Source organism: Myodes glareolus, chromosome 8 (genome assembly GCF_982192425.1).
Source record: "Myodes glareolus chromosome 8, mMyoGla1.1, whole genome shotgun sequence".
NCBI lineage: Eukaryota > Metazoa > Chordata > Mammalia > Rodentia > Cricetidae > Myodes > Myodes glareolus.
In genome coordinates, this window is record NC_142033.1 from 7,758,685 (window position 1) to 7,784,422 (window position 25,738).

At 45.2% G+C, this 25,738-nt stretch overlaps 1 protein-coding gene across 4 annotated transcripts in view; it reads left to right on the forward strand.

The window, feature by feature from the left end:
• Positions 1–14,301: 14,301 nt before the first annotated feature.
• Wdfy3 (WD repeat and FYVE domain containing 3) overlaps positions 14,302–25,738 on the forward strand; it is a 242,562-nt gene continuing 231,125 nt past the window's right edge. For 3 of the 4 annotated variants that reach the window (XM_087908830.1, XM_087908829.1, XM_087908831.1), the window contains exon 1: positions 14,379–14,421. The gene's annotated coding sequence lies outside the window, so the exon portion shown is untranslated. Of the gene's footprint in view, positions 14,422–25,738 lie in introns of all 4 variants that reach the window. The other variant, XM_087908832.1, reaches the window with a different exon arrangement.

The following is a 25,738-nucleotide window of genomic DNA, read 5'->3' on the forward strand; positions in this document are numbered from 1 at the left end:
AACATGTGTTGGGCGTGTTGAATGACCCTTTCGCAGGAGTCATATCAGATATCTATTTATATTACAATTCATTTGCAAAAGGTAGCAGAATTAGTTATGAAACAGCAACGAAAATAATTTCATGGTTGGGGGTCAGCACAGCACAAGAAACTGTATTAAAGGTCGCAGTGGCAGGAAGGCTGGGAACCACTGCCCCGTGATCTCTTCCAGTGCCACTAAAATATTTATCAGTTATATGTAGGTTATTACTAAATAATTATCTTTGATCCAATTTTCTCTTCAGAATTGTAGCTCTTCCATTTAATCTTCCTGTTTGTATGTTGGGAGGACATAGTCTGACTCAGATATCCCAGTCTCCTAAAAATGAAGTTTCTGTACTACACATCTAACTTGACCCCATCCTGTCACCTGGCCCAGACCCTCCTATACAGCCACGGTGGAACTAACATCATGCTCACTATCCTACTGACCTCCAACAGTCAAAGCGGAAGTCACAGTGTGCTCACTATCCTACTGACCCCCTGAACAGTCAAAGCGGAAGTCACAGTGTGTTCACTATCCTACTGACCCCCTGAAAAGTCAAAGCGGAAGTCACAGTGTGCTTACTATCCAACTGACCCAGAAAGGCATCTTCTCAACAGCTTCTCTTTGCTCTTCAAACGCACACCATACAAAAATCTCCGTGATTTCCCTATCAGAAGATTTATTGTCTCTACCTTAGGATCCTGGTGCCGTCTCTTCAATCAGGCCTCCGAGATCTTTATACATAAGCTACCTCACTCACCTTCAGACCTCCAGATGCTCTCTGATGTTCAAACTTCTGAGTGTCTACAGACACAGCTCAGATTCCTAAGTCCAGCATTCAAAGTTGATTTTTTTCAATTTTTCCTCACACTGACAATGCAACCTTCCATCACAAATGAAATGTCTTTGCGTAAATATGCCTTGCTCTTTCCCACTTCACATCTTGTGGGGATCACAGATGAAGGAAAGGCCTTCCTCTTCCTTTGCTTCCCATCCATAACCACTTAGTCATTCACTCAAGCATGCATTGAGTAACCCCAGTGTACCAGACCATAACAGCAGGGGTGAACAAGCCAGGGCCCCGGCCTGTGTAGTGTAAGACACTATGAAGCTAGTACACATGTATCACTTTTCCTGTGATAAAGCACCATGACCACAGGAACTTACAGAAGAGCTTGTTTTGCCTTATGGTTCCAGAGACAGAATAGCTGGCAGGCTTGGCAGCAGGTACCGGAAGCAGAGAGCTCACTTCCTGAACCACAAACAAAAAGCAGAGAGAACAAACTGGAAATGGCAGGGAGGATTTTTTTTCTCTCAAAGCTTTCTCCAGGGATGTATTTCCTCCAGGAAGCCAAGCCACCTAGAGCTCCATGATAGCTCCACCAAGTGAGGACCAAGTGATCAAATGCCTCACACTAGGGGGACATTTCAAACTCAAACCACCACACCACACAATGGTTAATACTGATTGGTGCTGTCTAGAGCAAACTAGGAGACAAGCCTCTGGGCTTGCCTATGAGGGATTATATCAATGATCTTATTTAATAAAACGTAAGGAAGACCCACCTTAAAATTGGGTGGCAGGGTTCCCTGGGCTGGATATCTGAGCATGTACTTTCATCTCTGTCAGCTTCTTGACGGCAGATGCAATGTGACCAGCTGCCTCCAGCTCCAGCGGCAGGGTGTTCTCCACCATGAGGGACTGTGGACCAAAATAGGCCCTTTTCCTCTGAGGTGATGCTTGCCAGGGATTTCAGTCACAGCATCAGGAAAAGTCACACACACACAGTACAAAAGGGCATGAAACAGGGCTGATACTCACACAAATTAGCTAAGGACTCTACTCTTTTCTCTGTAAAATTTGAGAGGAACGTCTCATATTTTGTGTATGAAAATCCACTTTGTCAACTGTCAAGCCAGGATAAAGATGTGCCACATAACTCTCAGGAAGGATGGGATCTAACTGGCTACAGCTAAGAAAGACAAAATACATCCAAGTAGACAAAGATTCCGCATCATTCATCAAACATTGTTACAACTCATCTATCTATTCACCTACTAGCAATTGGCTCTCCCATAGACGCTACTGTTACAACTGGGTTTGACCCCTTATGTCCTGATAGAGTCCAGCATATTTAGTCTTTAATGTATTTGTAGCCACTGTGAGGATTTGGGGTCAAGCTACAAGATATACCATTGATCCAATGGTCATTTGTTCTGCTCTCTTTGGTCAAGATAACAATTTCAAAAACAGTTACAAAAACTATCCTCAGCAGAATAATGGATGTTGCATACTTGAGTAGTGTTTACGATGTAGTTGGTGGTGATCTGTCCTTTGTAACATTTGTAACTCCCTGGAAACCATCTAATAAGATAAAACAGTTTGTTTTCTCAGATTGTTACACACGTATTTATCTGCTCCTTGCTTGTGTTTGTGGGAAGACACAATTCTCATTATTTTTTAAGTAGAGTCAGTAACCCTTTTGTATTATGTAGAAGCAAACAACAATCGATATTCAAAGAGTCAGTGCAATATGTCTGCACCAAGAAGGAAGGAGGAAACCAGAGACTGAGAGAAGAGCAGAAGCAGGTGCGGAATACGAGCAGGTGTTTCACAGAGGCCACAGGAACCAGGAATGGAAGCAAACACAGAGATACGTAAGCATCATTTAGATGTGGGAGTCAGGCACAGGGATCCACACATGGAAGAGAATGTTGCAGAAGGATCGTGGATTGATGTGACACCAGAGCATAGGGAAGGACGCAGGACCACATGCAGTGGCTGGGGACATGGGTAGTGGGGAGAATGGCCCACAAACGCTGCAAACAGGTCATTTTCCCTCAGTACTCCCTGGGGAGAGAGACACAGTTGCTCTGCTTCCCCACCTGAACCAGCTACATAATTCTACCTCTGGAGCCTTGTGCGGAGTTTCCGTCAACCATACACCATACACAATGAGCTATACATAGTTAGCTCTGTGCCCCAGGGAGTCCATAGCTCAGTGAGATGAGCTATTCATGTTTATGTGGAAAAAAATGTTCAGTGCCTCACAGTGCTCAAGTTCCCAGGTTCAAGCTCATTGTGTAGAGGTTTCTATATACTCAGTTTACTTCTGTTTAATATTTGACAACAATTTTATCTCCATTTTAGACTGTTTGTTTCTTGGGGCAAACGCAGTAGTTGTGGTGGTTCTGCAGATTGAACTAAGGACTTTGTACATTCTAGGCAAGCACTTCTTCACTGAACTATAGCCTCAGCCTGGAATGATCATTTCTCCATGAGGATAATTAGAAAATAAAAGGAGGAGGAGGATAGCCAGGGGCCAGGTATATAAAACAGTCACTGGACCTGGTGTTTCACACTGTAATCCCATGTCTTGCTCCTCCGTTACCGTGTTTGAACATTGAACAAAAGCAACTTGGGGAAGGGAAGGGTTTTTTGGCTTACAGGTTTCAGCCCATCACAGAGGGATCCAAGGTAGGAAGTCCAAGCAGGAACTGAAGCAGGAACCATGGAAGAACATGCTCCCCTGGCTCAATGTTTGATTTTCTTACACAACCCAGACCATCTGCTGGATGGAGACACTGCCCACAGTGAGATGGGCCCTTTCACATCAATCAGTAATCAAGAAGGTGCCCCCAGGATGCCCACTAGCTGACCTGAGAGCGGCTGAAGTTTCTTTTCCCCAGTGACACTAGTTTGTGTAAAGTTTACAGAAGTAACCAGGGCATCCCTGGACGTGAGGAGCAAAGGCAGAGGGCTGCCATTTGAGGCGAGACTGCACTACACAGGAAGTTACAGAGCAACCTGGGCTACAGAAACAGGAGAGGAGGAGGTACGGGGAGGTTCTAAAGCAGACAGTGGGGGGAGGGGTCTCCTCTGCATCCATATTTAGAAGAAAGGATCACAAACTGGGTGGGGGTCGCAACACTGTGGCACAGTTGTAAGAAAGAGAACACAGAACTTACAGTCACTAAATCCTGTTCACGTAAGACAGGAGTGCTCCTCACGCAGGCCAAGGTGCTTCACACTACCTTACCTGGTGTAGGAGGTCCTTCTGTCTATGTATTGCTTTCATTAGGTGAATAAAGAAAACTGCCTTGGCCTTTTGATAGGGCAGAACTTAGATAGGCGGGAAGACAGAACTGAATGCTGGGAGGAGGAAGGCAGACAGGGAGAGCTGCCACAGAATCACCAGAGTCTGACATGCTGAATCACCTCTCGAAATGTGGAAAGATCTACAGTGTAACTTTGGCGTTGACATTATTACCTAGGGCGTACAGTTTTATCCGCAGTGTTCCTCAGCTAGAACATTCTACTCTTCCATTGCTCAGTTTGCTTACCGAAAACAGACACGCACACATATATCCATGTTTTGGCTTTCCTTTCTTCCTAATTACACATGTTGTATTATGTATCAACCACTCTCACTCCTCAGGCATCCAACCCATCTTTTAGAACTGAACACAGCTAGTGGGGTACACCTGTAACCCCAGGACTCAGGGGACTCAGGCATGATGATTATGAGTTTGAGGTTAGCCTGGGCTACATAGTAGAAACTGCCTCAACAAAAGAAAGAAAGAGGGACAGGAATGACTTAGAACACTGTATATAATATATTCCTTGAGAAACACCTACTACCTTTAAGTATTTCCTTTGCACATGTTTATGGTTTGTTACCTGTGTGACTGTGTGCCTATAGGCACATGAGTATAGATTCCTGTGGAGGCCAGAGAAAGACGTTGGCACCTTTGGAGCTGGAGTTCCAAACAACGGTGAGCCCCCTAGTGTGGGTGCTGGGAACTGAACTTGGGACCTTTGCAAGAACAGCAAGCCAGCTTTTCTGCTAAGCCATCTCTCCATCCACCTCCCTTAGTATTTTATATCGCTATTGTGAATCTCTCACATTTTGAAATGTGATTATTCAATTTGCCTGTCTCCCCAAGCATATCTGAAGATCTTAAAGTCTGTACAATACAAGCTGGTGGCGAGTTGCGGTCTCTTCGCTCTCCTGGCAGCTGTATTAATATTTTATTTCTACCTCTGCTCATTTCTGAACTAATGGTTGTGGTTTCATGCTATGGTAGGCAGGCAAAAGTGGAAGTTTTCAATGTCTTCTTTTTATTTCTAGAGTAGTTTAATCTCTGCTGTTCTCTCCTAACTTGAACAATCTGGCCCTCCTCCTTTCTTCTTCAGTTTCCCATCAGACTGGAAGAGAGAGGCAAAGGCACTGTGCCTTTAGTTTTAGAAAACAGAGACCTGAGTCTAGAAATCCAAACAAGAAAAGCATTGACAGTGTGGCATGTCCTTCCAACTGCAACTCTGGCACCTCTCTCCTGTGCAGACAGCCATGTATCCTTAGAGGTAAGGATGGGGAGGAGATGGCAGGATGTCTGAGAAGGTGACAGTCATCAGCTCTCCATGGTGACCTCATTGATTGCAGTAGTGCAGACAGGACAGTCATGAGTCCCCAGTAGTGCAGACAGGACAGTCATGATTCCCCACTATTGCAGACAGGACAGTCATGATTCCCCACTATTGCAGACAGGACAGTCATGAGTCCCCAGTAGAGCAGACAGGACAGTCACAATTTTCCAGTACTGCAGACAGGACAGTCACGATTCCTCAGTAGTGCAGACAGGACAGTCATGAGTCCTCAGGAAATGCTGGCCACTGAGAATGCAGGAACTGTAGGTTTAGGCTTGGATACTCTGGCCCGAGCACTGTGAGGATTTTCATTCTTAAAGCCAATTGAATGCAGAGTGCCAGCACTGAGACAGGCATCAGGAGTGACAACGGGTTTAAAGAGCTGAGGGCAAAGCATCCAGAACACAACTGGCTCTAAGCTGAAAGTCTGGGTTATTGGTCCTGGTTTGTACCATTGGTAGTGCTGTGGGACAATGGTCTTGTACTCTGTAAAGACTTGTCGCTTGTACTAGTTTAATAAAACACAAGCCAGTAGCCAGGCAGGACGTATAGGAGGGGTGACCAGACTAGGAGAATTCTTGGAAGATGAAAGGCTCAGACTGTAGTCATCACCCAGACCAAAAGGAAGCAAGATGAGAATACCTCACTGAAAAAAGGTACCAAGCCACATGGCTAACACAGACAAGAATTATGGGTTAATGTAAGATGTAGGAGTTAGTTAATAAGAAAGCCTGAGCTAATAGGTCAACTGGTTGATAATTAATGTAGGCCTCCGCGTGTTTCTTTGGGATTGAACGGCTGCGGGACTGGGTGGGACAGAAACCTCTGTCAACAGTGGAGCCTTGAATTCACTGCATTACTGGAAAAGCAGCAGGGTGACATCATTACCTTAGCAATCAGGGACTTGGGGGCAGATGGAAGAAACAGTCTAGGTGAAGGAAGACTGATCAGAGAATAGATTTGAGAGGAAGCAGATGGGGCAGTGTCACCATATGAGGGAAGAGCTTGGCAAAGGGACAGAGGACCTCTAGCATGGTGGGAGATGTTGTTTTATGTTGCATTTAGGACCCCATCGGTGTTGTAGAATATTAGTTAAAGATGTGTTACATTCCTGGGTGGTGGTGGTACATGTCTTTAATCCCAGCACTCGGGAGGTAGAAACAGTTGTATCTCTGTGAGTTCAAGGCCAGCATGGTCTATGAAGCAAGTTCCAGGAAACACTCCAAAACTAGAGAAACTTTGACTCAAAAAGGAGAAGAAGAAGAAGAAGAAGAAGAAGAAGAAGAAGAAGAAGAAGAAGAAGAAGAAGAAGAAGAAGAAGAAGAAGAAGAAGAAGAAAAGAAAGAAAAAAATTGTTACATTTGTTTGTGCCATGGAACATTTAAGGTGTGTTGCATTCTTTCATGTTACATTTGTTTAACTCTGTGAAGCTATGTTACTTTACCTGTCTAAAATACCCAATTAGTCTAATAAAGAGCTGAATCATCAACAGCAAGGCAGGAAAAAGGATAGGCAGGGCTGGCAGGCAGAGAGAATAAATGGAAGGAGAAATCTAGGGATAAAAGATCTAGGAGTAAGAGAAGAAGGAGGAGGACACCAGGGGTCAGCCACCCAGCTACACAGCAAGCCACAGAGTAAGAAGTAAAGAAAGATTTACTTACTTAAAAAGAGAAAGATAAAAGCCCAGAGGCAAAAGGTATATGGGATAAGAAAAGCTGGCAAGAAACAAGCCAACCTAAGGCCAGGCATTCATAAGAAATAAGCCTCCATGTGTTTATTTGGGAGCTCAGGGTCAGATCCTCAAAGAGCAAAGAGTAAAACCAAACAGACAAACAAATAAAAAAACCAACTACACTTTGGTGAGGGTTTCAGCAGAGGGAAGAAGTCGGAAATCAGTGCGAGAGGTGTAGAAGAGTGGATGTAGGAAAGGGGGGTGCATACATCTCTGCCCTCAGAACTCTGCTGAGGCCAGAATTCCTAAAAACCAGGCCAGGTTGGCTGGCATAGCAAGTCTGTGTTTAAAAAATACAGATACCCCAGAAGTTAGATGTAGCTGTAGTCAGAGTTGAGGATCACAGGTTGATTAGCTGGGGCCCTGCAGAAATGCCATGGGATCGATTTGAACGTCAGTTCCATTAGAAATACTCACAGACATAGCAGAATCATTTTAAACCAAATATCTGCGTAATCTATGGTCCAGGGATGCTGACACATAAAATTAATCTTTACAGGCATTGAATTAAATGTAGATTTATTTGAAAAATATTTGGCATAGTGTGTGTAATGTAATTGATTTTTACAGAACCTTAAATTGAATATAGAATTTAATTCCTTGACAAGGCAAGAAATCAAAACCCTCTCTATTAATGAATGAGTCTATGTAGAAGCCAAAACTATTGGGAAAAATTAAAAAATAAAGAGCCAGGCATGGGGGTGCTCACCTCTAATGCCAGCACTTGGGCAGTTCAGGCAGGAGGACTGTGAACTTGACCTAGCTTGGATTACACAGTAAGACTGGCCTGGGCTGCACAGTAGGACCATTGAGTTCAAGGATAGATTGGTCTACATAGCAGGGTTCTGGCCAGCGAGGGCTTCATTGTGAAATCCTGTCTCAAGTGGAAAGGGGACAGAAGCAACGGCTTAGTGGTTAAGAATGTTTGCTCCTCTAGCAGAGGTCCAAGGTTAAGTCCCACCCCAACTTGGCAGCCTACAACCTGCTACTCTAGTTCCGAGGGGTCTGGCATTCTCTTGTGGCCTCCCAGATCGTCAGGCACACAGTGCACATACACACATGTAGGCAAGCACACAGTGCACATACATACATGTAGGCAAGCACACATGCACATACATACATGTAGGCAAGCACACATGCACATACATACATGTAGGCAAGCACACATGCACACAATGTATAAAGAAATAAATAGACCTAGAACAGAAAGGGTGGGTTGTGTTTCCGGTTGTTTTATTTGTTATTGTTTCATTCTACTTCTCACTCCCTGAAAGTCTCAGGAGTTCCATGGAAAAGAGACTTTATTTCTAAAGGTAGCAGATACCAAGGGGAAAGGAAGAACAAAAAACAAACAAACAAACAATGAAACACCAAATATCAGCCATAGATCCAGAGAAAAGCTAGCTTAGCATCTCACAGATGCTTCCCAAATAGGATACCGTCCTCAAAACAGATCACTTCCAAATTAGCGGGCACGTGATTTGCATAGCTGAGCCCAGCAGGCAATTGTGAAGAAAACAATGTTTTCTAGTTTTAGCACAACATATAGGAAAGAAATATGAACAAATAGCTGTATGAATATCTGAACATTGCAACAACAGAGGGTAGCCCATGTTAAGATCATCGATAATTCAGTATATTCTATCCATTCATTACATTAATGTATTCCATTAAATCTGTGGTCATTCCTAATTGCTTTTCAGCATTTTTCTACTATGAGTAAAGAGCTTTTATAATGTAACAGAGTATTACCATAACAGGAACAGTGAAAGCCGGGCAGTGGTGGCACACGCCTTTAATTCCAGCACTCGGGAGGCAGAAGCAGGCGAATCTGTGCCTGGTCCACAGAGCGAGTTCTAGAATAGCCAAGGCTACAAAGGAAACAGTGTTCAAAAAAACAAACAAGGAGGGAGAGACAGAGAGAGAGAGAGAGAGAGAGAGAGAGAGACTAATATAGGAAGTCAAACTGACGGTGCTTGGCAATGGATTCCATTGTGGGAGTGAGAGAAAACTGAAGTGTCAGGAATGTGGTCTCGCGAAGTTTCTGAGTGAAACAGTAGCCCAGGAAAACCTGGAAGGAGAGAGTGGAACACACACTTCATAGACAGGCCTGGGCGTCATTTGCGGCTGTCACAGCGTCTGCCTGCGCCGTTGGGCTAGAGCCGAGTAGAGCACTCTAGTACGGTCTACCTGGGGCTGGCATACCATTCACTAGTTCGGAATGTGAACACAGACGTGTACTGACTCTATGGCCCCTCCTCCGCCTTATGTTTTTAGCATGATTAGCAGGCACCGAGCAGGCGGGAAATATGGCACACTTGGGAGTGTTTGCCTAGCACAGGGAAGCTTACTTAAAACAGGTGCACACCTGTAAGGTCAGCTCTTTGCAGGCTGGGCAGGTGGACTAGGAAAATTTCAAGTCAACTAGGGATATCTATGGAGATCTTGTTTCAAAAACAAACAAACAAACAAACAAAACCCAAAGACAATAAATTCCTAGATTTTTTTTTCTTTTTTAGAGATGTCTGGCTGACTTTTTCCTTCTAGCCAGCAGATGGCAGTGTTTTATCTTGTTTAAGTATTTGTAATCACCGCTTTTGTTTGGAGTCCTCCATGAAAAAACAAGGGCTTTTGAGAGTTCACCTTACATTCTTTAATCCCATACTCTCTAAACTCCTGCTCAATTTGCCTTTTACTTGTTTGTTGCAAACAATTGCTACTAGTATTGTAAACAGGAAACCCTGCTTTTTGTTTATTTCAGGTTTTTTGTTTTTTGTTTTTTTTGAGACAGGGTTTCTCTGTGTAACAGCTCTAGCTTTCTAGCTTTTGTAGACCAGGTTGGCATCGAACTCACAGAGATCCTCCTGCCTCTGCCTCTCGAGTGCTGGGATTAAAGGCGTGAGTCACCACCGCCCAGCTTTTTCCCCTCTCTTTTGACAAAGTTACCGTGTGAGGCTCAGGTTGGCGTCCAGTTCTCACCACATTTATTTTCTTTAACTTTATTCTTTAACTTTTTTTTTCCTGAAAAAGTCAATGATTCCCAGAAATTCCGAAAATACAGTTTCATGTATTTAATTGCAGAGGGAAAGTTAACGATTTGATTGGCTTTCCTTTCCCATCAAAAACAAGAACCCCTTCAACTGTGAAGTCTCTGACTGCTGCCTCATTCCCAAGGTACATTGTGTATTGACGACCTTTAATAATTTTCTCCCCGTAATTATTTGATGTGTGAAGTAAATCCAGCACACATACAGCTAACTTGCACCTGTGAAAACAACCACAAAGACGGTGGTTTTGAAGTTCTCTGCTCTTCATAACGCCATCAAGACACATGAATAAATGAAAAATCAACATAGAGGTGGCCTTGCGCTCTGCAGAGCAAGTCCATGCCCATCGTGGCCTGCATAGTAATTACCTCAAAAACACAAACAAGGAGAAAATATTAAGAGACTTGAGCTGTATGCAGAAATGGGATCCCCTTCAACACCGTCTCCACAATATCCCGTTTCCGTTCCCATCATGACCTAAGTTATGATACGCAAGAGCAAAAACATGGCTGTTCCCTTTCCTCCTGAGGTCTTGTTACTCCAAAGCTTATAGAAGCAGATTTCTGCTATTTACTTAAGTGCAAACAGAAACAATACAGCAACCTACAAGTCCCCCAAACAAAAGGAACACTCCAGTACCTCCTTTGAATGTATGTACAAGAACAACAGAAAATGCCTCTAATTGGAACTTTCCAGAAGCATTTCTCCCCAATTAGAGTCAGTAATGACTCTAAATGGTACTGTCTCGGGGACAGCTCATCAGTTAATTATAAGGAGCCCTCTAAATTGAGGAGGGAAGAATGATACTCAGTTTTGATCAGTGCAGATAAATATGGCTTGTCATTATTCACTCGATATTTTAGACACTCCATCAGAGGAAAACAAGGAACAGAAATAATTGTCTTTACAAAGAACAGAGATTATGAGAATAAAACTGAACATTTACTTAACTCTGCCTTCTTGTCTGGGGTGCATTTTCTTCACTGACATTCCGTTCATACGATCCCCGGAGACACCCATTTGCTTGCCCAGTTTCTCTTTCATCTGGTTCCTCTAAACAAGGGGAAACAATATGGTAATTCCATTGTCATAGCTAATAACCTGGGAAAATGGAAATACGTTTTAGATATAATAGTTACATAATTTAGCATATAAGTAAAACTTGAATGTCAAAGGTTAAAGTCTGTGTAATTTTTGTCTTCTAACATCTGTAGCACTCCATGTTCCAGAAACATCTTAAAATTAGAGCACTTACTTCATATACATACTATATATAATGTATATATATATATGTATACATAATCCCATCAGCTAAAGTTTAAACTAATTGTTCCATTTTATAAATATAAAAGAAGCTATTGTTAAAATAGCAATTTTTCAGCTTAATGTTTATCTTAACAATTTTCAGAATTCTCATTTAAAACGTTCTTCCTTTCTCATGTATTTTTTATGATTATTTTTCTCCATCTTCTTTCTCTTGTGCGTTGCGAGTTTGTGTTCGTGGAGTTTCTGGTCACCACGGGCTGTCAGGCAAAGCCTCTCAATGGCTCTTGTCTACAGTCACCCCCTCCGTGACCTGAAGTTAGGAAGCAGACTCCCATGCAGAACTGTTTCGAAATAGCCCTTCAGCTTCCCCTATCCCCTAAGGAGTTTGCCGCACATGCCTAGAACTCCTTCCATCTGGCCTCAGCACAAAGGGCTTATCCCACTTTAACACAAGTCTTTGTTTTATGAGGAGTTCATCTGAGGGAATACGTAGGACACAATAGTCACGTTGCTGGAGAACCTGCTCTGACCAGTTTTTTTTTTTTTTTAATACTTAAACTCAAGATGACAGAAACTGCATTTGGCTGACAACAAAGACCAAGGAAGGTAAGGTCTGTGGTGATGACAGATCTGAAGCCGAGCTGAGGAAAAGCAACTGGCAAGGCTCTTTCCTGGCCATCCTTACAATTCCTGTGTTTGGATGGCTTCAGGAGAACAAGGGGAGGTGGCTACATGGATGTGTGTGCACTAGAATCAAAACCTTTGTGAGCCTGACTGTAAGACAGCAACTTTATCGCAATGCTAGCTTTTTTTTAAAACAGAAAATATTTATAATTAATGGACTAATGACTTAAGTTTCATACATTTTTTTTCTTCCAATGTACACCAAGAATTCGGAAACCTCTTATTTAAGCCGAAAATCTTCCTTTTAAAAACGCATGGTGGGCTCTGTGTTGGCTCAACTGAATTTTCTCCTCCTACGTGACCCCACCATCTGACAGCTCTTCTTTTCACCACACTCCGGGTCTTAAGATTTCGAGGATTTTGTGGTACTTTTGTCTAATGCTAGATCGGAGAATCTAAATCTAAAGAATAAACACCAAAGGGTCACAAAGGAAAGAGAGCAGCAACAACGAAATATAATCAGACACACCCCTCCCCCACACAGCGATGTGACTTCTAAGGTTTCATTTAAAACTGTGTTATAGAGTGCTACAGCAAAGACTATTTGGGTTTAAGCGTTCTAGAGATGGCCAAGCCCTTCAGAGGATGCCAATCTTGTTATTAAAGTGGGTGGTTAAAAAAAAAAAAAGGTTTGTTCTGGCATATTCTTCTAAGAACTTAGTAACACCTGAATTTTTATTCTGTTACCTGCCCCCCCGCCCCCGCCCCTCCTTCCCTGCCTCCTTCATCCTCTGTCCCTACTCCCCCTCACCCTGCAGCCCTAGCACTTTTCCGGCCTGGCTCTCCACACCTGGATAAGGTACTTTCCGCTGCCAGCAGGCACCTACTAAAGGCAGCAGGAACTGTGACCCCCACAGATGAATTCTGGGTTTGCCTGTGGTGCTGAATCTTGGGTTTAGTGAGTAAATCATTACAACAGGATCCACTTCCATACACAAACTGACTTGAAAAAAAAGGAAACAGCAAGTCCAAATTGCTTCGTTTTTCTTAGAGGAAATCCTGAAACTGCTGTAGATTGCAGCGTTGGAAAAACAAGCTCATGTTTCCAGTTTCTGTAAAGCACCACTTCCCCACTCTGAGCTGTTCGAAGGAGTTCAAGCATTCATGCTGACTCAGTTTGTCCCCGCAGCCAGAACAGAAGCATGACCCGAATGGTCTGCTGGGTTGACTAGGAACAGAGACAAGCTGATGCCCGCTTAGCTGTTTTAGGTTTAACAATACATAATGCTAGGTTCAGACATTGTGTTGGTCAGATCTATAGATCTATGGAGGTATAAATAAATAATGCATCTTTCCAGAAAGAAAGGGCAAACCTAAAACCTCTGCTGATGGTCTCAAGGTCACTGACCCAGGACAACCCTAGAGACGGGACACATACTCCTGATCCCGAGCCCCCATGGAGAAAGTGGGGGGTTCGAGGCCGCGTAGTGGAAGAGCCAGCGTGGGCAGTTCTTTTATACTCCAGCTGGAGTAAAACGAACGCAGGTTTGCGTGTTGTCATCGCTGGTAACAGCATCCAGCCACGGATGTCGGGGTTCGGGGGTGCGCAGCGGTCCTTTCTCGGCAGGGTCTCCCGAGACACCCGCGGAGAGGGCTGGTGAGCACCGCGCGGGGTTGGGGAGGGGATGGACCCGGGGAGCCCCGAAGCCAGGGCGAGGGGTGCGGACCCCGTGTGCGCTCGCACCCCGAGGATGCGGGAAAGCGGGAGCGGCGACGGGGAGGGAAGGAAGTAGGAAAGAGGAAGGAAAGGCGGGAGGGGCCGGCGTCCCCGGGCTGCTGCAATTTCTGCGGCCGGCCTGGTGGGAGGAGCGGGAGGAGCGGGAGGAGCGGGAGGAGGATCCCGAGCCGTCCGTCAGCCAGCCGGCGCGGGAGGTGGAGAGAGCGGGAGGAGGAGGATTAAAGATGGCCACCAGCAGCTGCGGGAGACGGCCACCAGCCCTCACTTTCCGGGATGTTGCCCGCGGCCCGGCCCGGCCTTGATGGAGAGCAGCAGCCGGTGCAGCGCCGAGGCTGAGGCGGCGGCGGCGGCGGCGACCCGGCGAGGGAGGAGACGCGGCGGAGCAGGGAACCGGGCCGGAGAAGGGAGCGGCGGCGGCGGCGGCGGCGTCGCTGCCCCGGCCGCCTAGCGCGGCTGTCGCCCGGCGGCCCCGGCCCCGCAGCTCGCGGACTGCAGCGGGTACTCGGCCCCGGCCCGGTCTGGGAGGGTTCCCGGGCCCCGCATCCAGGCTCGCCGGTCTGCGGTGAGTGCTGCTCGCCCGCTCGTCCGCCTGCGGGGCGCTTTGTTCCTGCGGGGCGGAGGCGCTGTCCGCGCGGCCCCGCGCTCGCCACCGGGCACAGGCCGCGGCCCAGCCGCTCCCCCACCCGCGTCCTCCGCCGGGCCTGGAGAGGGCGCCGTCGGCGTCGGGTTCCCGGCTGGCGGACGGAGGGGCGGGCGGGGGCGTAACCTGGCGGCGTCCCGGGATCGGGGGTCCCCCCGGGCGGACCCTCCAGGTGACCATTCCTAGATTCCCCCCACCCCCCTCCTCCGCCAGGGCGCCGCGGAGCGCGGCCTCCATCCCTGGGGTGCCATCTCCAGTGCCGCGGGCCTCTCCTGGCTCGTCCCTCTGCGCCCTGAGCTGGAAACCCTTCCCCGTGGAAAGGACCTAGGATGCTTCTGTCCTGCATCGGGGATGTGGTGGCATCACCAACATCCACAGTGATGGCGGGGTTTAAAAGGCAGCGGTGACCTTTCCGATCGGTTGCATCGGAGGTGCTGCGTTCCCATTGATTTTTGACAATTTGAGTCCGAGAGGCCGATTATGCGATCTTCCTTCGTAGACATAACGGGATAAAATCAGATCTAGCATGTTTACCATAAGCATGGATTTTCTGTGCCTCAACAGTGGCTAAGTGTTTTCTGTGGGAAAATGGTGCTTATGCATATGAAAAACTATTTTCGTTCACTAATAGGCATGGGCGGTCAATACCAAGTGGTTATTATGTTGTCTGAAAAACTAACAAAACAGAAAAACAAAACCTTGTGCTTCGAGACAACCTATTTCCAGGCTGGTATCCATCAGGCAGATTTAGATCAATCAGTTTTCACGATCAAGACGTTTAACAAGTAAAAATAACAAAACAACCCAAGAAATGCTGATATACAGAGAAACTGGATGTAGTGTTAGTGTATAGGTTTAGTAAAAATAAATCTGTCTTTAAAAAGAAAAATAAAAGCTCATGGGACCCTTCAATGTAAGGATTTAGCTTGATATGCTTTTATGTTTAAAAAAATTCGTTTTGCATTAGGCTTGAGAACTCATGGTGTTTGAAATCAGTATTGTGTATGATAATACTTAGAACACTGCTCTGCCTCAAGCAACTAGAAATACAGGTTTTGAAATAGTTTCTTTTTCTTAGTTGAAATCCATTCATGTAAAAATATGCTCCTAACAAAATTTCTGCACAAATGTGGTATGAGTTAGGAAGCATGAGGTTCTGAAGTTACTTGAAAACTATGAAAGAAAGTTTAACGGTAGTGTAATATTCCAGTGTCAGATTCTCCGAGGGTTCTGAGCTTGGCCAGCCTTAACTGTTTACATCCGGCATGCTTAATACTGCTAATGGGATTCATTCAGCAGGGTCTTGGAATTTCCAGAAATTATCCTCAGAATGTAGCATTTGCTAGTGTCGCCCCCCATTATATATGGGACCACAAAAATTATGAACAACTGGACATACTAGTTAAGGAATGTCCTGCCTGGGTGTGGTGGCCCACACCTGTTGTCCCAGTGCTTGGGAGGCTGAGGCAAGAGAAACAGCCAAGCTTAGTAGTTTCAAGCCGGTCTGAGCAACACATGTAACACTACCTCAAAAAAATAAAAATGAGTTTATGTGCCTGCCTTCCCACCTGATTGTGTCTAATGTCTGTGACCAAGCATATAGCAGTATAGCACATAGGTTTTCATGCATCCTCATGCAGAGGTTAGGAAAATGTTGATTCCATTGCACAGATGGACAGTTAGGCTATTTTGAAGGTTTAGTACCCAAATGGTCTAAGTTTAGAGCCAGTGAGGACAGTTGATAGATGGTTGTTTTTTTTGTTTTGATTTTTCGAGACAGGGTTTCTCTGTGTAACAGCCCTAGCTGTGCTGGAACTTACTTTGTAGACCAGGCTGGCCTTGAACTCACAGAGATTGCCTGCCTCTGACTTCCAAGAGCTGGGATGAAAGATGTGTGTCACCACTGCCCAGTGACAGCTGATAGATGTTAAGATGAGTAACTGATGTTTTAGGACATCATTTAGAAGTGGAAACATATCTGAAGGTTATCATAATATGGTGGACTGGAGCCACAGGCTTTAGGCTTACAGTAGAAAGGACTCAGTGGTAGGGACCCTGCTTGGGTGACCCCGTGTGCGCCCTGCTCTAGGGTCACACCTGGAGGCCATTGCTGTAGCGTCCTTCCCAGGATCAGGTACCCTCTGGTTTGAGTGTTGTACGTGATTACCCATTCCCCTTCCCCCTATGTTTTCATGTTCTTTCCCATTTATGTCATGTATAGATCTGTCAATCTGGAGTGTGCACTGATCCCAGCTCCCTTCTGTAGATCTTATGCATTTCTTATCTGCAATATAATTCACAAATTAATGACATGGCTAGTTTTTTTTTTTTTTTCTGGTTGGGTTTACTTAGGTATCATCTCCGTGCAGTGAGGTTTTACCTGTATGTCCAGCTGGGCAGTCTCTGTTATAGACAAGCTGAACCTTCATACCACCCCAGAAAGCCTTTCAGGCCTCTCTACTGTTAGCCCTCAACCCTTGGCAGCCATCAGTGTCTTCTGTGGAACACCATCCAGATGCCTTGTACAGAATGTTGCCTTTTGTGTCTTCATGCATTCGGCATAATTCCTGTGTCACCCATCAGTGGGACAGTCATGGCTGGCAAATGCTAGCAGCCTACTCTCCCAAACAAAACAAAACAAGACAAAAGACAGCCAACCCTCACTTGGGACATTTGGTGGTTACTGTAGTGTAATAATTGCCACAGCCTGTACTAATCCTCATAAACCACCATGGCAACATCCTAACAATTCAACCAAGGGTGCTGTTCAGCCGGTACCAACCAGCTCCAGCACATGCTGAGTCTCCTTTTCAGCCGGGTACCATGACTTAGGAACATGGTTCCCATTTTGTCCCTTCATGATTAATGGACATTTGAGTTCTCCATTTTGGTTAATTATGAATGGAAATATTTTGAAGTTTGGCAGGCAGGTCTAGTTGTCTTGACTGAGTATGCAGAGGTGGGACTCTCAGGTCCTATCTAAGTATCAACACACTTTTATCAAACTGTCAAATTGTTTTCCAAAACGACCATACCTTCTGCATGCCTACCCGCGATGTGGTAGTACACCATTGTCAGCACTTGTTATTGGCCAATCTTAGTTTAGCCCTTTCTTGTGTGTATATTATGTGCTAATATGTTTGTTTACATTTTGCCTTAGTTCTTATTTTCAGGAGTAGTTGAGACAACAGGAAGTTTAGGATGGCTATTTCACACAGTACCTTTTTGTCTTGGCTGTCTTAGCCATGGTCTCGATTTGATGAGCTATCAAGGCTGTTTCTCGGGTAACTTAGTATGTACTTTACCTTTCGTGTTGTGAAATTAGCTTTTAGTAAAGTGATCACTACCAAATTTTGTTTTCCACTTTTACTCAGGCTTGAAAAAATTCTCAGGTGCTGCTTGGGTTTCAGTTCAGCTTGGCCCTGAAGAGATTTTACTGCTGTGTTTTAAGGCTCACTGGACTGATTGCTTACAGTTCTAAAGCTAGGTGTGATCCCTGTGCGTGGGAGGTGGAGGCAGGAGGACCAGGAGTTTAAGGCTAGCCTCAGCTAAGTGGCGAGTTTGCGGGCAGTGCAAAGGGTTGGGTTGGATTATGTGTATAAATATATGTTATGTGCATGTGTCAGGTGCACTTAGAGGTCAGAGGCCTTGGGTTGGCATTGTAGGCGGTTGTGAGCCTCGTGCTGTGGGTGCTGGGAATTGAACTCAGGTCCTCTGAAAAGAGGTATGTGCCCTTCACTGTTGAGCCACCTCTCCAGCTCCTGAGCGTTTAAGTTTCAGTAGTAAAATGCATTCTTTATTTTTAGAATTCTATGTCATCAGTTAGGAATGGATTATAAGAAGCGGTAGCTAGAACTTTATAAGCAGTTTTTATCAGCTTACAAAGAGAATAATTATACCCATAGTCTGAGGACCTGCAGTATAAGACGTGCTTGTGTAACCTCATCTGTTCGGTCACTAATTCATGCCTTTGTTACACTCAGAACAAGCATCTCGTGCATGTTGCTTGCAAAATAGTTGTCAGGGCAGAGCTTAGAGTTGAGTGTAGGAGACCGCTGGACAGGGCCTCGCCTAAATGATGGCCTGGGGTGGATGAGGTGGGGAGTTCCAAGAACTCAGACTTCACATTGGTCAGGACTTCCTACAAGAACCAGTGTCTACCTGGAGATACCCAGGGTATAAGCAGGTGACTTTGGGGTGTCAGCAGACATGCAGACATGCACAGCAGAGGGAGACTGAATAGCCAGGCTATTTTCGAGTTCTGCTGCCATTATCCAGTCTCACCTATACTTAGGATGACCAGTAGAAGTGCTTGAGAAGGAGGGAGGGAGAGAGGGAGGGAGAGAGGGAGGGAGGGAGGGAGGGAAGGAGGTGGGGAAGGAGGAAGAAAAAAAGGAAAGAAGGATGGAAGGAAGGAAAGAAGGAAAGAAAGAAGGAAGGAAAGAAGAAAGAAAGGAAAGAAGAAAGGAAGGAAGGAAGGAAAGAAGAAAGGAAGGAAGGAAGAAGTACTTGAGAAAGAACTCGAGAAAATGCCAAACAGGAAATGTGTGCTCTGTTACTGAGTAGTTATGTTGACAGCCTTCTGTCATAGGCAGCATCTATAGACTGGATACATTTAATTGTGTAGGCTTTGATCTTATCCTCAGGTTTTATAAAAAATATTAGTATAGGAATAACTTTGGCATTCGTTTTTAATATATATCTTTGGTTAAGTATATTTGGCATTTATTATCATTTTTATTATTTATTGTGTTTTCTGTTATACACTTTACCAACATGGAAAGCTATGATTCTGTGATGATACAAGATCATATTTAGTTCCCCTGATGGACCAGGAATTCCCTTACAATTTTGAAATTGTGTGATTTTTTTTTCTCCTTTTGACCATGGTCTCCCTAGAATTCCTGCGCTCAAGTGAGTCCTCCTGTGTCGTCTTCCTGATAGGTAGGAATACGGTCAGGCAGCAATGCCTTTCCTGCTTGTTCCATCTCTAACGGCTATTTAAATAAAACAAACCAGCCCACACCAGACTGCTGAGTTCTAGATCTGTGTGTTAATACCCAGCTGCTGGTGCTCAGGCCTGTCCTCAGCGGGTCTGACACTTCTCTGACCCCTTCTCCCTGAAGTGTGTCCGCCTTGCCTGCCCGGTTAGCTTAGATGTTTCAGCTCCTGCACCATAACCAGATTGAGATCCCGGAATCCTCAGCCATGCCTCGGTATCCCTCAGGCCCACTTTCACAGAAGCCTCAGATCTGATGGCTTTTGTCATCTAAATATTCTCCCCCTCGGCCTCTTTCCCATCCCCAAGCTGGTTTTCAGCCCCCTGTCTGTCTGCTGAAGTGTTACAGAGATCCTGTAATGATCTGAGCTCCATTCTCCCCCTTGCCCACAGATGCCCCTTATACCCTTTCCTCAGTGAATTCTGTCTCTGCAAATTCTGAAAACTAGGAAATTGCAGACTTTCAGTTATTTTCCCTGCATAGACCCCTTGAATCGCCAGAGTTACTATCAGATTGCTGTGGAAGCCGTTGGACCTGGTGAAGACAAAGGCCCCTGGGACCTGTCCCCTGCTTCCCCAGTCCTGTCTCTGCCAGCCATTTTTTGGTTCAGTTTACAAAGTAGCACCAAGGGCTTGCTGTCTGCCGTGCGCACTGCAAGGCGGCAGAGCGCTCTAACTCAGCTCAGCAAGGGTTGTGTGGAGGAGCTGAGAACAAGCGCATGCTGTTGTAGTTACGTGGATAGTGACTTAACACTTCTGAATTCCGCTGCAGTGTTCGGCTTAGCTGTCCAGTCCCCCGTATCCCTGGAGTGCGGAGTGCCATGGAGGGACAAACTGGGTTCAAAGGGCAAGGGCAGGACTGGGCGCCATGTGAGTGGGGTTGCCGTTAACAGAGGACTGTGTGAGAGAAGAAATCTGGAGCACCTGAGAGGAAAAACTAGCTCTGAGAGGAGATCTAGTGCCAAGGCTTGGTATGGGAGGATGCGGGCAGGGAGAAGGAAAGGCTGGCTGCGGAGAGGCCGGAGGGGAGCCGCAGTCCCTGTCCTTGTGGAGGGACTTTGAGCTCTAAGCTCAGGAACTTTTTGCCCATGTTGCTTTCTCCGCCAGGACAGATGTGCGTTCCGGCTTCCACTTGAAAGTTCAGAGGCCAGTCCACCCGCACTGGCCCCTGCGCCCCCTGAGCTCCAATCCAGCCGCACTGGCCCCTGCGCCCCCTGAGCTCCAATCCAGCCGCACTGGCCCCTGCGCTCCCTGAGCTCCCATGCTGTACCTACTCACATTCTTAGGCCAGTGGCTTTGTGGTGCAGAGGACAAAGCCTAGATTTCTGTCTTCAGTTTCTGAGTTCCTGTTTCAGTGGTTTCGTGTTTGTGAAATTGTGGAATTGCTGAAAATGGGTTTCTTGTTGTTAACTGGGCAGTAGGTACCCAGCCACACTGCCGTGACTATGGATGCGGCCTGTGGTGCACACTGAGGATCTGATGGTGGTGAGCAGTGTGCAAAGGGGCTCAATAAACACGTGGTCAGAGTGATCAAGTGCATATCCACGTGCCAACTCTGTAGCTGCTTTCCTCCGCTCCCTTCAATGGGACATCCCGCAAAGCCTGGACTGCATTTCTCTAGGATGGACTTGCAGACCTTCTCCCAGCACTGACGCCACCACACTAGGCAGGTGGCCCACAGGAAAGGAACACAGTGGCAAGGAAATGGAGCATTAGCTGCAAGCTAAAGCGGGGTTCATTCCCGACGCCTGACTCGCCCCTTCTCTTCTTTGCCTTTCTTTAGCAAGGATTTTTTTTTGCAAGTTAATTTTTTATGGCTTCATTTGTCTTTATGTGCAAACATTGACAGGTCTAGAATATAAATTCTGTATACAACTTGAAATACTGGTCTTGCAGAATTTTAAATATCTCGCAACATTTTTGTGCACCCAGTGGTATTTCTTACGGTTTCATGTGACTGAACAGAGAATTGCCCTGTAGTTTGTTTACTCGGCCCTGTTGGTTTAGGACTTTGGTAGGGTGGGTTTTTTGAGTCTAGATGTTTTAGATTCCATTAGAGACCTTTCAACTCTGGAGTATTCTAGTGTCATCCTGGACATTCAACTGTTTGCGGCCTGTAATTTTAAGCGGCCTGACCCTTATTCCTCAGACTTCCTGCTTGTGTTTGGAACTTCTGGGGAAGGACACAGGGAGGGAGACCTAAGATCTGATTCTGCAGAGGATCTAAGTCTGGAGGCAGAACACTCATTGTTAGTAATATGAGTCTTTCCTTCCATTATTGTTTAACCAAAAAGCATCATGTCCAGTAAGTTGAACGCAATAGCTCATAAACACTGGATTATTGATCTCCTGTATTGTGTTATATTTTAATCATCTAAACTATAGATTTCGCTAATGGCTCTTATACTGTTGTTTGGAGTTTGGTGTTTCCGCCTGGACAGGGTCTTGACTTTATTTCCCTGTCAGAGTGGTCATATGTGCACATGAGATTTTTCAATAAAAGATGTGATTTTTTTCCCTTTAAACTTCAGCCCCCTAGAATTCATTTTTAGCTTGGCTTCCATTTGTGCGCCAGCGTGTTGGTGGATGCCGTGTGGTTTTACACAATGTTAAGGCCTCTAGTCATTTCTGTTTTATTGTTTGCGATGTCCCACAAAGGAGCATTGTGTCAATGAGAAGCTGCCATACTCCAGCAAGCTCAGGACTCAAACTGATCTCCAGCCTACAGAGAGCTGGCGTAAACAGGATACAGTCAGGCCTTTAGTGAGACTGCAAGCTGAGATTCGAAACCTCCAATCAGCTGGACATGTGGGACGGCACGGTCGGTGTAAAGAGAGGTTCCTACCGTCTGGATGTCAGAGAACCTACGAACTGACTGAGCATTTTCCGAAGGCATTGCCGCTCTCTGACCCTCCTGTGGCGGGCCAGTGCCCAAGCCAAGGAGAGAGGCTTCTAACTCTACAAGTCCACAGAGCTGTGCTCCCATGTCCAGGTCACCTAGCCTGTCCAGCCTGTTTGCCAGTCCTTTCCATCTCAGGTCCTTGACTTAATAATGACAACTGAACTCTTTCACACCGTCCCTTAGCTTGCTTTCCTCAGTTTCTTAAGCCTTTGGCACTTCCGTGTACGAGGATCTCACAGGACAAGGTAGTTTCTGACATACAGTAGGTATGTGCTCAACACGTAATGATCTGTACATGCCTGGTAATGATCTGAGCATAGTTGGTACCAGACTGGCCCAACTTCTTCTTCCTGCGTGATGGTTCCTCCTGGCCTTTCCCCTCAGTTCTTTAGCTGGTTTGGACTTTGAGGAAGCCTACCATTTGAATAGGAAAGAAGAGTATGGGACGTGGTCTTCACTTATTTAGTCACTAGGAAGTTAGGCCAGCGGTTTGGTGCTGCCTGCTCTAGCTACTCTGTGTATGTAAATCACATTTCAGGAACTATGAGTTAGGAAGTGTTGCAAGAATTCCTACAACTGTATTTTCTCGAACTATGAAAATTGCTTAGTATATTTTAAGCATAAGTTTGGACAAACGCTTTACCTGTTTTAATTTCACTGAACCATTATTAATTCTTGTTCATTACCTTATTGATTGTTCTGAAGTATTTACAAGTTGCAGGGAGAGAGAGAGAGAGAGAGAGAGAGAGAGAGAGAGAGAGAGCAGTCTCTTGTTCCTGTCACCCCGCTAACAGCCGAGTGACAACTTGTGCAGTTGTAGGAAACAAACTTGCATTTTATTATGAAAAGCGTCCGATGAGTGCAGAAATGTTGATGTTTTGCTCCCCGGCCCTCCTTCTACAGCCACTGAAGGGGTTTCTTCTTGCGTTTTCTACAATACTCATGAAGAACTTTAATTACATGGCATTTTTCCTAATTCTACTTTATTATTAAGACTTCCTCTTTTAATAAGTACTAAATTGGCTTACTGGGTACTTTCATTTCTAATTTGTAACAGACTACAGAGGAAGAATAACTCAGCCATCAGTCAGGGATACTTAGTGCCAGTATGCCTACGCTCGGTGTAGAGGGGTTGGGGAGGAAGGGTGTTCAGGGTGCATTAGATGAACCCATAGAGAGCACTGTCTCCCATAGTGCAGGGCGCACAATGTTGCCTTTTAAACACAACATTGGCAGTTGAGTAAGATGTACATAATAATATCATCATAAAAGTATATAAGTCCTAGGAAAATAAATGTTAAAGGCTTGGGATTGATCTCACATTGTAGAATTCTTGTGAAGAACAAGGCCCAGGGTTATAGCCTCTTGCACATGGGCATGGTGTTGCTTGCCCCTGATCCCAGCCTGGGGGAGGTTGAGATGAGAGGCTCTGAAGTCCAAGGTCATCCTCTGCTACTTTAGCAGTTGAAGACCAGCCCAGGCTTCATGAGACCCTGTCTCAAAATAATGAAATAAAATAAAGCAAGTTTCCTGTTCCTCTTAGGAGCTCTGCAGCTTCTCTTTGTGGGCTTGCTTTCCACGGTTCCTTTTCTGTCCTCCTAGAAATCACTTGGTAAATTTATTATCAGATTCCTTTGACTAAAGTCTCAGTATCTCTGACTCCTAGTTCTAAGTTCTTTCCCTGTGATAATAGCTTATAGAACACAGGACTGGGTGCTCTAGATGCCAGATGTCAGATCTGTTTTGTGAGACAGGGTCTCCTCGGGAGCACAGCTGTCCGTCTCAGCCTTATGAATGCTGGCATGTGCAGGCTTCACCACTATGTCTGACTGAGATGGCCAATATCATATTAAAGTAGATGCGTGTATAATAAAAACTTCTTCACTTATTTTTAGAATAATTGTTGTGCACAGATTGCCTGATAATTTTGTGAAGCTTGATTTATTTCTGCAACATGCACTGATTAAATAAAAAGCGAAAGGGATTATCCTTGCTGCCTGGGACTCAGTGATGCCATAATCCTTAATGGTAAATTCTGCGATTCTTTCCCAAATGTTCATCAATAGCGATGTCAGGATGAGGTTATGCCACCCACATTTTTTTTTTTTTATAGCACAGTGGAGATAAGAGAGTAAATGATTACCAGGTGTGAGCAGAAGCTCTGTGGACACTTCCCGAGTGAGAGCACACTCATCCATGTGATGAGGAGACCCTAGTGTGCTGCTTGGCCTGAATGACAGAGGAGTGAAAGGATGTCCTTCGTAAAAACTGTAAAGCTTACTCACACCAGGATTACAGCAATCGGAAGTGGGAGGCTTTTACTGTGATCCCGGGGAGGCTTAGGGCAGGTACCCTAAAACTTAAAGAACAGAAGTTAAGTAATAGGCTTGGAAAAAATGTTGTTTTTACCATGAAAACCTTACTTTTGCTTTTGAAACATTGAATAACTAGGTCTTCATAAAATTATACTAAATAGTACTTCCTAGCATGGATTCCTTTTTAAAAAATAATTTTGTTGTATGTAAGGCATATGCATGATGTTATAAGAGACACACATACTAAAAACAGCTACTGTGTGGAACAGTATTGCCATCTCACACAGTCATTTTGTTTTTGCTTTTTAACTTTTTGTTTTCTTAAACATTTTGTGTATCTGTGGTACTGTTTGTGGGTGTGTATGTGTGTGCAAACACATGTGTACATAGATGGAAGTTCTGCTCCCCACCTTTTAGTTTGAGGTAGATCTTTCATTGAGCCTGCAGCTCTCGGATTCAGCTGGATGACCAGTGCGCCCCAGACTCCCTAACTCTGTCTCCCCAGCACTGAGAACGCAGGACCCTTTTTAACGTGGGTCCTGGCGATTGACTAGGGTTTCGTGCTTAAATGGCAGGCACTTTAGTGACGCAGACATCAGCTTTTATTTTATGACAGTGAAGAGCAGCTGAGATCTGGTCATTTAGCAAGACCCTCATACACAGTATAACTTTATTACTGCGATCTTTGCATAGTTAGAACCCTAGACTTCATTATGACCCATCTTTGAATCCTTTGACCAACATCTTCCCGTTACCTGCCACCCCTCCATCCTGTAGCTGCCATTTGTTCTCCACCTCTGTGTGTTTAATCTTTTTATTTATTTATTTACCTTTTTTTTGAGATTCCGCATGCAAATGAAATTCTGCATTATTCTTCCTTTTTCTGTGTCTGCTTAGTTTCCTTAAAATAGTGCCCATCAGCTTTATCCGTGTTGTGGCAAATGGCAAGATCTCCTCTTTTACGACTGAATAGTGGATGTGTAGATAGGCAGTTAGCTTGGGTAGATGGGTGCCATATCAGTT